The sequence below is a fragment of the Lucilia sericata genome, unplaced genomic scaffold (genome assembly GCF_015586225.1).
Source record: "Lucilia sericata isolate MDLA Ls3-8-SP2 unplaced genomic scaffold, ASM1558622v1 Contig000349F_arrow, whole genome shotgun sequence".
In the NCBI taxonomy this organism is placed as follows: Eukaryota; Metazoa; Arthropoda; class Insecta; order Diptera; family Calliphoridae; genus Lucilia; species Lucilia sericata.
In genome coordinates, this window is record NW_023994369.1 from 84,032 (window position 1) to 96,218 (window position 12,187).

At 28.9% G+C, this 12,187-nt stretch overlaps 1 protein-coding gene across 1 annotated transcript in view; it reads right to left on the reverse strand.

Moving 5' to 3' along the window:
- Positions 1 to 2,787, reverse strand: part of LOC119603951 — a 28,798-nt gene extending 26,011 nt beyond the window's left edge. Inside the window, 1 exon segment of the mRNA XM_037956255.1 lies at positions 2,304 to 2,787. The gene's annotated coding sequence lies outside the window, so the exon portion shown is untranslated.
- Positions 2,788 to 12,187: the final 9,400 nt, after the last annotated feature.

Sequence of the window (12,187 nt, forward strand, 5' to 3'; positions counted from 1 at the left end):
TAGACTAGAGTATAGGCTAGATTATAGATTAGCCTATAGACTTGACTTTAGACTAGTCTATAGAATAGAATATAGATTATACTACAGAATAGACTATAAACTGGACTACAGTTTTAATTATGGAAACATATAGACTAGACTATAGAGTAGATTATAGACTAGACTATAGGCTAAACTATAGACTAGATCATAGACTACCCTATAGACTATAAACTAGACTACATACTTAATTATGGACTAGACTCTAGAATAGACTGTAGACTACAATACAGGCTAGATTATAGACTAAACTATAGTCTAGACTATAGACTAGACTATAGGCTAAACTATAGATTAGATTATAGACTAGAATAAACTATAGACTAGATTAAGACTATAGACTAGGCTATAAACTGTAGACTACCCTATAGACTAGAATATGGACCATAAACTATACTACATCCTTAATTATGGACTAGACTATAGACTAGACTGTAGACTACACTACAGACTAGACTATTGACTAGACTCGGGACTAGAATATAGACTAGACTATAGACTAGATTATAAACTAGACTATAGACTGCATTACATAGACTAGGCTATAGAGTAGACTAAAGACTAGACTATAGACTAGATTGTAGACTAGATTTTAGACTAGACTATATACTAAACTATAGTCTACTTTATAGACTACATTATATATTAGACTATAGACCATACTATGGGCTAGACTATAGACTAGACTATAGATGAGATTGTAGACTACTAGACTGTAGACGATAGTCTATAATATGACTATAGACTTGACTTTAGGTTAGATTGTATTCCACACTGTAGACTATACAATAGTCTAGATTATAGGGACGCCTAAAAACTAGAAAATAGACTAGACTATAGACTGCGCTCTATACTAGACTGTAGACTATATACTGGACCATAGACTAGGCTATAGACTAGACTAAAGACTGGACTATAAACAAGAATTAAGACCGATCTATAGCCTAGACTAGAGAGAAGATTGTAGTCTTATTAGACTGCAATAGATTGTTGGCTGGGCTATAGAATGGACTATAGACTGAATTGTGGGGACGACTTTAGTGTATATATACTATAGACTAAACTATAGTCTAGTTTATAGACTACATTACATATTAGACTATAGACCATACTATGGGCTAGACTATAGACTACTAGACTGTAGACGATAGTCTATAATATGACTATAGACTTGACTTTAGGTTAGATTGTATTCCACACTGTAGACTATACAATAGTCTAGATTATAGGGACGCCTATAAACTAGAAAATAGACTAGACTTTAGACTGCACTCTATACTAGACTGTAGACTATATACTGGACCATAGACTAGGCTATAGACTAGACTAAAGACTGGACTATAAACAAGAATTAAGACCGATCTATAGCCTAGGCTGGGCTATAGAATGGACTATAGACTGAATTGTGGGGACGACTTTAGTGTATATATACTATAGTCTAAACTATAGTCTAGTTTATAGACTACATTATATATTAGACTATAGACCATACTATGGGCTAGACTATAGACTACTAGACTGTAGACGATAGTCTATAATATGACTATAGACTTGACTTTAGGTTAGATTGTATTCCACACTGTAGACTATACAATAGTCTAGATTACAGGGACGCCTATAAACTAGAAAATAGACTAGACTTTAGACTGCAATCTATACTAGACTGTAGACTATATACTGGACCATAGACTAGGCTATAGACTAGACTAAAGACTGGACTATAAACAAGAATTAAGACCGGACTATAGCCTAGACTAGAGATAAGATTGTAGTCTTGACTACAGACTAGAATGTTGGCTGGGCTATAGAATGGACTATTCACTGAATTTTTCTGACGACTATAGAGTAGACTAGTCTATAGACTAAACCAGACCACAGTCCTCAGACTAGAGGCTTAACTATACACTTTATCATAGACTAGACTACACACTGCTCTAATGACAACTTTGTGGACTACTCTTCCATAATTTAGAAAATGTTGTGTCGGTACTGCAGTATGTATTTTGCAATATAAAAAATAACTAAAGTACTAAACTTTCCATGTCTGATATAGACGAAATGAAATGAGTTTTTTTTGGTTGTTGTTGTTTTTTTGCTTTAAAATTTCTCATATGTTTTGTTAAGCAGAAAGAAGCAGCATTATAGCCAGCAGCGGGTGGGGTAGTTTTTTCTTTCAGCAAAAAACATTAAAACTTTATATTTTTTGTTTTTGTAAAATTAAAGAAAAAAACTTCTTTATTTTTATTTAAAATTTAAAAAAATACTTGCGTTTTGTTGGTTCTTCAACTTGGAACAAACCAAATTTTTTATACAATTTTAAGTTTAAATGACACGCCTACATTTATTGATATTTCACAATAATCCTTACGAAAAAACCCAAATTTAAATAGATCAAACTTAGTCTAATGACTGCATCAATGAATTTTTTATAAAAAAATTTTTCTTTTAATCCTTTAAAAACACAAATTTTAAAACTTTTTGCTTTTTATTTTAATAATTTCATTTATGTGTTTATTCCCCACATTTTTTTGCAGCTGCATTTATTTTTCTTCTTTTATATTTATTTTAACATTTTTTAGTTGGATTTTTTCCATTTTATTCCACTTAACACCAAAGACACACACTCACTCTTACTTAAACTCTTTTTATAAAAATATTTACACTCGTGTATCTGAAAAATTACCACAAAAAAAAAACTATCTTTGAAATGCCTCTTAAAAGAAACTAGTTAAAAAAAATTATGCTATTGGTCTTATTACTTGTTTTAATCCAAAAAAATATCTTCTTGCTTGCTTCTTCTTCTTCTCGTTTCTTTTTTCATTGAATTTTTTTTTTGTTCAGCAACTTATTTATTTCATTTGCTTTATTTCGTTTATTTTTCAGTCGTTTTCTTTAGATTTTTTGTTAAGTTTTGATTTTTCTATTTCGTTGTTATTTATTTTATAATTTAAGTTAATATTTTTATCGTATTTATCGAGTTTTTAATGCAAATTTTAATCATTTGCGATTTTTTTCTTTCTATTGGTGTGTGTCGTACTATTTTTTCTTCATTAATTCTCTCAAGTGCCGTTCAGAAAACTGCGCCGACACATACCAACGACGACGGCGGCTTACACAAAAAATAACGCCGTTGGCTTGAAATTGCTAATAAGCCGGCTAAGTAATTAGTTGTATATAAAATTTTTTCACGGTTTAAATAAAAAGAATGTCCTAGTGATTAAAAAGTGGATTTTAGAATATGTACTAGACTTTGGCTTAGAATATAGGATAGACTAGAGAGTAAACTATAGACTAAATTAAAGAATGACCTATACACTATCCAGTAAATCTTACAAAATGTCGCAAAACGTTTTAAGACTTTTTAAACTGACAAATTTTCGTCAATAATAACTTTAAAACGTCTTCGGCGGCTAGGTTTATACGGTATTAAGACGAACCGCCGCTGGTCTTTGGTGTCATTTTCCAGTTTATTCGTTTTCGCTCTTTCTTATGCTCTCTTTAAAATATTTTTCATATTAACACAGGGTTGTATTTGGACAATATACAGGTCTGCTACAACACAGGGTGACTCTCAAAAGTAAATAATATAAAAAAATGCAAATAAATAAAAGAAAAGAATCTATCGGGCACTGGGTTAAATCATAAACAAGACATTAAGAAACTAGATGATAGACTACTCTATAGGCTAGACTATAGACTAGACTATTGACTAGACTACAGCCTAGACTATAGACTTGACTATAAGCTTGACTATAGACTAGACTATAGACTAGACTATAGACTAGACTATAGACTAGACTATAGACTAGACTATAGACTAGACTATAGACTAGACTATAGATTAGACTATAGACTAGACTATAGACTAGACTATAGACTAGACTATAGACTAGACTATAGACTAGACTATAGACTAGACTATAGACTAGACTATAGACTAGAGTATAGACTAGACTATAGACTAGACTATAGAATAGACTATAGACTAGACTATAGACTAGACTATAGACTAGACTATAGACTAGACTATAGACTAGACTATAGACTAGACTATAGACTAGACTATAGACTAGACTATAGGCTAGACTATAGACTAGACTATAGACTAGACTATAGACTAGACTATAGACTAGACTATAGACTATATAGACTAGGCTATATAGACCAGACTATATAGACTGGACTATAGACTAGACTATAGACTAGACTACAGACTAGACTATAGACTAGACTATAGACTAGACTATAGACTAGACTATAGACTAGACTATAGACTAGACTATAGACTAGACTATAGACTAGACTATAGACTAGACTATAGACTAGACTATAGACTAGACTATAGACTAGACTATAGACTAGACTATAGACTAGACTATAGACTAGACTATAGACTAGACTATAGACTAGACTATAGATACTATAGACTAGACTATAGACTAGACTATAGACTAGACTATAGACTAGACTATAGACTAGACTATAGACTAGACTATAGACTAGACTATAGACTAGACTATAGACTACTATAGACTAGACTATAGACTAGACTATAGACTAGACTATAGACTAGACTATAGACTAGACTATAGACTAGACTATAGACTAGACTATAGACTAGACTATAGACTAGACTATAGACTAGACTATAGACTAGACTAGACTATAGACTAGACTATAGACTAGACTATAGACTAGACTATAGACTAGACTATAGACTAGACTATAGACTAGACTATAGACTAGACTATAGACTAGACTATAGACTAGACTATAGACTAGACTATAGACTAGACTATAGACTAGACTATAGACTAGACTATAGACTAGACTATAGACTAGACTATAGACTAGACTATAGACTAGACTATAGACTAGACTATAGACTAGACTATAGACTAGACTATAGACTAGACTATAGGACTAGACTATAGACTAGACTATAGACTAGACTATAGCTAACTATAGACTAGACTATAGAACTAGACTATAGACTAGACTATAGACTAGACTATAGACTAGACTATAGACTAGACTATAGACTAGACTATGACTAGACTATAGACTATTACTATAGACTAGACTATAGACTAGACTATAGACTAGACTATAGACTAGACTATAGACTAGACTATAGACTAGACTATAGACTAGACTATAGACTAGACTATAGACTAGACTATAGACTAGACTATAGACTAGACTATAGACTAGACTATAGACTAGACTAGACCTATAGACTAGACTATAGACTAGACTATAGACTAGACTACTATAGACCTAGACTATAGACTAGACTATAGACTAGACTATGACTAGACTATAGACTAGACTATAGACTAGACGATAGACTAGACTATAGACTAGACTAGCTAGACTATAGACTAGGACTATAGACTAGACTATAGACTAAGACTATAGACTAGACATAGGACTAGACTATAGACTAGACTATAGACTAGACTATAGACTAGACTATAGACTAGACTATAGACTAGACTATAGACTAGACTATAGACTAGACTATAGACTAGACTATAGGACTAGACTACTAGGACTAGAGACAGACTATAGACCTATAGACATAGACTAGACTATAGACTAGACTATAGACTAGACTATAGACTAGAATATAGGACTAGACTATAGACTAGACTATAGACTAGACTATAGACTAGCCTATAGACTAGACTATAGACTAGACTATAGACTAGACTATAGACTAGACTATAGACTAGACTATAGACTAGACTATAGACTAGACCTATAGACTAGACTATAGACTAGACTATAGATAGACTATAGACTAGACTATAGACTAGACTATAGACCTAGTCTATAGACTAGACTATAGATAGACTATAGACCTAGACTATAGACTATACTAAACTAGGCTGTAGTTTAAAATAAGTATTATCCATATGTTTGCTGCTTTTTTTATCAAATGTTTTAACTACCTTAAAAATACAACTCTGTGTGCAAATTACAGTTACTTTTCTTAGTAGTTTTTGCTATTTGGTATGGCATCTCCTTTTTAATGTGAATATAAACAACAGAGTTGATTTATTTGGTATAAAGTTTATTTCGAATAGGAAGTAGAAATAACGGGTTTAAAGGTAAAATGTGATGAGGATAACAATTATTTAAGGATTTACTCAAGGATATTTAAATTGTTTAGATTTTTTAAGTTTTGTAATAAATAAAAGATGTTTTTGTGTTGTGTTAGAATCATATGTTTTGTAGAAGGACATTTAGATTCCACAGTGAAATAGAGATAGCGAGAGAGAGAGAGAGAAAAAGTAAGAGTAATAAGTGGAGTTAGTTAAGAGTAAAGTCTCCATTTTTATAATATGTGTAAATAGCGGTAATTGTATGTTTTTCTTTATAGTATATACAGCATCTTTTGGAAGAGAGTAGGAAAAATTACACTCTTTTGTTTTTTTTTTGATATTTGTATTGTTGTTGTTTTTCCTGTGGAGGATACACATGTATATATCCTGTTTGAGCATCCATTGTAATATGAGTGCTGCTGCTATACAGTGTTTTGTTGTTGTTGTTGTTTTTAAAAAGAATCTGTATTTCTGCCACTTTTGCCCATTAAAAACTTTCAGTTACGCGCAGACTTTCGGATTAAACGTGTTCGTGAAAAATTTTACTCTAATAAAACGTTTCAATAAAATTTGTTTAATAAAATAAAAGGAAATTTTTTTTACTTTCAATAGAAGAAAAAATACAGAAAAAATTATGGAAAATTTTTTGTTAAAAAATTAATTTATGAAAATAAAAAGTAAAAAGGAAATTTGTTTTAAAGAATGAGAGTGTTTAAATGATTACAAAAAATTTATGAAAAAAGAAAATCTGTGTGGAAAAATTTCTTATTAAAGCTTTAAAGAGTGGGTGTTATAAAATCTAAAAAAAAAAATCACGTTTAACTGGCGTTTTTTTTTTCACATATTTTCTGCAGTCTTTCATGACGTTTAACAAACAATGTTACAAAATATTTTAGATGAAAGAAACCTCCCAAATGTGTATTTTATAATTTTGCAAAAATATAAAATATAAAATAGACCTAACAGCTTTTAAATTATAAACTTGACAATATTTTGCATATGAATTGCAAAAGAGAAAAAAAAAACAAACTACAAAGAAATTTTCAAACCCTAGAGATAAATTGAAATGTTGCCATTAATTAGCTAAAACCAAATAAAATAATATAGAACTCAACAAATAGAAAATGAAAAAAAAAAAAAAAAAAATGGGAAAAAATTTGCCTTGACACTAATACAGACAAATGAAGTAGCTAAATGTTATGACATTAATAATTGAACAAAATTTGAAAATTTTTTAAGTTTTAGTTCAAAATTTAGTAATAAAAATGTTCAATTCTCTTTAATATTTATAATTTCTAAGAAATTTTAATGAAATTTAATATTTTGAGATAAAAAAGAAAATTCGAACATAAGTTCGAAAATTTCGAACTTGAGCAAAAGTTAAACAAATTTGTTTAAAACTTATTTTTTTAGATGGAAATGTAATTATTAGCAATTTTTAAAGATTTTTCTATTTTTTGGGATTTTCAAACTTATGTTCGAATTTTCGAACTTAGGAAAAAACCAGCAAAAATGGTTTTTAAATAGTATTAAATGTTAAAAATACAATTATTTAAGGTTTTTTAAGAGTTTTGGACAAATTCAAATTTTCGAATTTAAGTTCGAATTTTCGAACTTAAGTTCGAATTTTCGAACTTAGGAAAAAAACCAGCAAAAATGGATTTTTAAATAGTATATTAAATTCTTAAAATACAATTATTTAAGGTTTTTCAAGAGTTTTAGATAAATTCGAATTTTCGAACATACTATATTCGAATTTTCGAACTTAAGTTCGAATTTTCAAACTTTAGTAAAAATGACCAAAAACTGATTTTTAACCACAGAAGAAGCCTTAAATGTAATTATCTGCAAATTTTAAAGATTTTTCTACAATTTCGAATTTTCGAACTTAAGTTCGAATTTTCGAACTTTAGCAAAAATGACCAAAAAACAAATTTTTAACCACATTAGAAGCCTAAAATGTAATTATCTTCTAATTTTAAAGATTTTTCTGCAATTTCGAATTTTCGAACTTAAGTTAGAATATTCGAACTTTAGTAGAAATGACCAAAAAAATTATTCTTAACCACATTAGAAGCCTAAAATGTAATTATCTGCAAATTTTAAAGATTTTTCTGCAATTTCGAATTTTCGAACTAAAGTACGAATTTTTGAAATTAAGGAAAAACTAGCAAAAATGGGTTTTTAATAGTTTTAAAAGTTTAAAATACAATTATTTAAGGTTTTAAGAGATTTTTAGGTAATTTTAAAAGTTTCGAATTCGATTTTTTGAACTTAATTTCGAATTTTCGAAAATAGACAAAACTGAGCAGAACAACTTTTATTAACAGTTTTAGCAGCTAGAACTGTAAACATTTCGGATTTTTAATGATTTTCTACAGTTTCGTTCTTTCGAACTTTATTTCGAATTTTCGAACAAAATTTAAAATTTTCGACATACGACAAAAATTTGCTTTAAAACGCTTGTCATAAGTTAAAATTGACCACATTTCAGTTTAATTTGTTTAAATTTTAAAACATATTGCAAAAAATCGCTTAATTAATTTTGGCGTTTTTTTTAAATAATCTTTTGTAAATATTTTTTCATAATTAAACAAACATTACAGCAACACTTAATTTTTATACAAAATTGTTAAAATTTAACTGTTTTAAAAAAAATTTACAAAAATCGCTAAATTATTTTAAGCGTTTTTTCATTTTTTTAATTTATAACAATTTACTATTCTATGCTTAAATTATTTTTATTACATTTTAAGGCTATAAATTACTTTAATTTCTACAATTTTCCTTAAATTTTCAAAAAAATCGCTAAAACAAATAAAAAATTTTTGTTTTCTATTTTTTTCTTTTTGAAATTTGATTAAAATTCCATGAAAATCTTAAAGATGACCAATTTTTAATGCAAAATTTAGTTTATTTTTGAAAATAATAAAATTTTACCAAAAAACGCTTAACAAATTTTGGTGCTTTTTTGAGCACTTTGTTTTAAATTTTATGAAAAATCCGTGAAAATGTTTAAGATTTCAAATTTCTTTTACAAAAATCATTTAATTATTGAAAAGTGTTATATTTTACCAAAAAACGCTTAACAAATTTTGGTGCTTTTTTGAACATTTTAATAACATTTTATGAAAAAACAGTAAAAATGTTTAAGTTTTTAATTTATTTTGCAAAAATAATGTTATTATCATTAATAGTTAAATTTTACTTAAAAACGCTAAAAATATTTTGGTGTTTTTTAAGCAATTTTTTTGTAGATTTGTTAAAAATCAGTATAAATGTTTAAGATTTCAAATTAAAATGTTTAATATATCAAATTTCTTATGCAAAAACGATTTAATTTTTGGAAATAATTCAATTTTACCAAAAAATCTATTGAAAATTTTAGGTGCTTTTTAAGCACTTTTTTGAAATTTTATTTAAAATCAATGCAAATGTTTAAAATTTAAAATTTCCTTTGTAAAACTAATCTTCTAATCAACAATTTTACAATTCTAACATAAAAACGCTAAAATAAAATTGGTGCTTTTTTAAGCACTATTTTCATATTTTATTAAAACTGTAAGCAAATCTTTAAGATTTCAAATTTCTTATGCAAAAATGTTTTTATTTATTTAAAACTGTTAAATTTGAAAAATAAAACGCCTTAAAATTTTAGAGCTTTTTTAAGCACTTTTTTTTTTAATTTCCGAAAATTTTTGATATTAATATGTTTTGGTCAAAATTGTTATTTAGCTTATAATTTTTCCCAAAAAAATTAATTAAACTAGAAAATATTCTGCGTTTTTAAAAGCACTTTTTTCAGAAAATCATTAAGAACTTCGTTTTAAAGAGAAATTGTTGTAGTTGTAGGCATTTGTTTGATTTCCCTAATTAGCCTAAGCGATTCCTCTCATATTAGGCAGTTTCTTTACAATTTCCTTGTGCCTTAAATAGTTATTTTTAACTCATTAAATGGTTATAATGAAAAAAAAAACTACTTTAAAATGTTCTCAGGGATTTGTTAATTATCTTTCACATATTTTCATTTAACCATAATTAATTACCTTTTTCTCTTTTACTATCTCCCCAACACCCCACCATTTTTGTGCCATTCCCTGTAACGGGGTAATGAGGGCTGTTTCTGGTTGCTGCTGTCAGCTTTGTGTGTGTGTATGTGAACTTTTTGCGATGCTAACTTAACTTGGCAGCCTCCACCGCAGCTTATTTTACCAAATGAGAATTTGATGTTAAGGCTTAATTGTTGACGAAAATAGTTTTTCTGTTTTTTTTTGCGTTCTTCCTTCAACGTAATTACTAAAGGCATGTGCATATGAAAACAACTGAGACTTTTGCCACCACTAATACTCCAACGAACTAAAATTGGTTAAATGGGACTAGGCCAAGTAAATGTAATAAAATGTAAAGTCTGTATGTTTGTGTGTGTATGTGTGCACTTCCTCCCAAGACATTGTAGCTGTTGTTTGCTGTTTAATTTTTATGTCAAATATAAAAATTAAACAGCAATTTTCTACCGCTTCCCTTAAAATAAAATATATGTATGTATTAACGTTTAGCCATGTTAGTTAGCAACATGTTTATGTATTAGATTTATTTTATAGCTCTACAATTCCTTAATAATATTAGAGTTTAGACTTCTAAATAGGAAATTACTGGGGATGTAAGTGAGTGGACTTAGCTCAGGAGAGTGCTTGAAAATTTTATGGCCTAAAAAGGAAGGAGAATAAACCAGGAAATTTAAGCAAATTTCTATAGAAAAGTTGTTTGTTTTTACATCTAGTCTATAGACTAGTTTATAGAATAGCCTAAAGTCTAATCTATAGTTAAGTCTACAGTTTAGTGTTTAATAGAGTCTATAGTGTAGTGACTGGCCTATTCTATAGGGTAGTATATAGTTTAGTGTATAGTCTAGTCTATAGTCTAGTCTATAGTATAGTCTATAGTGTAGTCTATGGTCTAGTCTATAGTCTAGTCTATAGTTTAGTCTATAGTCTAGTCTATAGTCTAGTCGATAGTCGAGTCTATAGTCTAGTCTATAGTCTAGTCTTTAGTCTAGGCTATAGTCTAGTCTATAGTCTAGTCTATAGTCTAGTTTATAGTCTAGTCTATAGTCTTGTCTATAGTCTAGTCTTTAGTCTAGTCTATAGTCTAGTTTATAGTCTAGTCTATAGTCTAGTCTATAGTCTAGTCTATAGTCTAGTCTATAGTCTAATCTATAGTCCAGTCTATAGTCTAGTCTATAGTCTAGTCTATAGTCTTGTCTATAGTCTAGTCTATAGTCTAGTCTATAGTCTACTCTATAGTCTTGTCTATAGTCTAGTCTATAGTCTAGTCTATAGTCTAGTCTATAGTCTAGTCTATAGTCTAGTCTATAGTCTAGTTTATAGTCTAGTCTATAGTCTTGTCTATAGTCAAGTCTTTAGTCTAGTCTATAGTCTAGTCTATAGTCTAGTCTATAGTCTAGTCTATAGTCTAGTCTATAGTCTAGTCTATAGTCTTGTCTATAGTCTAGTCTATAGTCTAGTCTATAGTCTAGTCTATAGTCTATGCTATAGTCTAGTCTATAGTCTAGACTAAAGTCTAGTCTATAGTCTAGTCTATAGTCTAGTCTATAGTCTAGTCTATAGTCTAGTCTATAGTCTAGTCTATAGTCTAGTCTATAGTCTAGTCTATAGTCTAGTTTATAGTCTAGTCTATAGTCTTGTCTATAGTCTAGTCTTTAGTCTAGTCTATAGTCTAGTTTATAGTCTAGTCTATAGTCTTGTCTATAGTCTAGTCTATAGTCTAGTCTATAGTCTTGTATATGGCCTTGTAGATAGTCTAGTCTATAGTCTAGTCTATAGTCTAGTTTATAGTCTAGTCTATAGTCTAGTCTATAGTCTAGTCTATAGTCTAGTCTATAGTCTAGTCTATAGTCTAGTCTATAGTTTAGTCTATAGTCTGGTCTATAGTCTAGTCTATAGTCTAGTCTATAGTCTAGTCTATAGTCTAGTCTATAGTCTAGTCTATAGTCTAGTCTATAGTCTAGTCTATAGTCT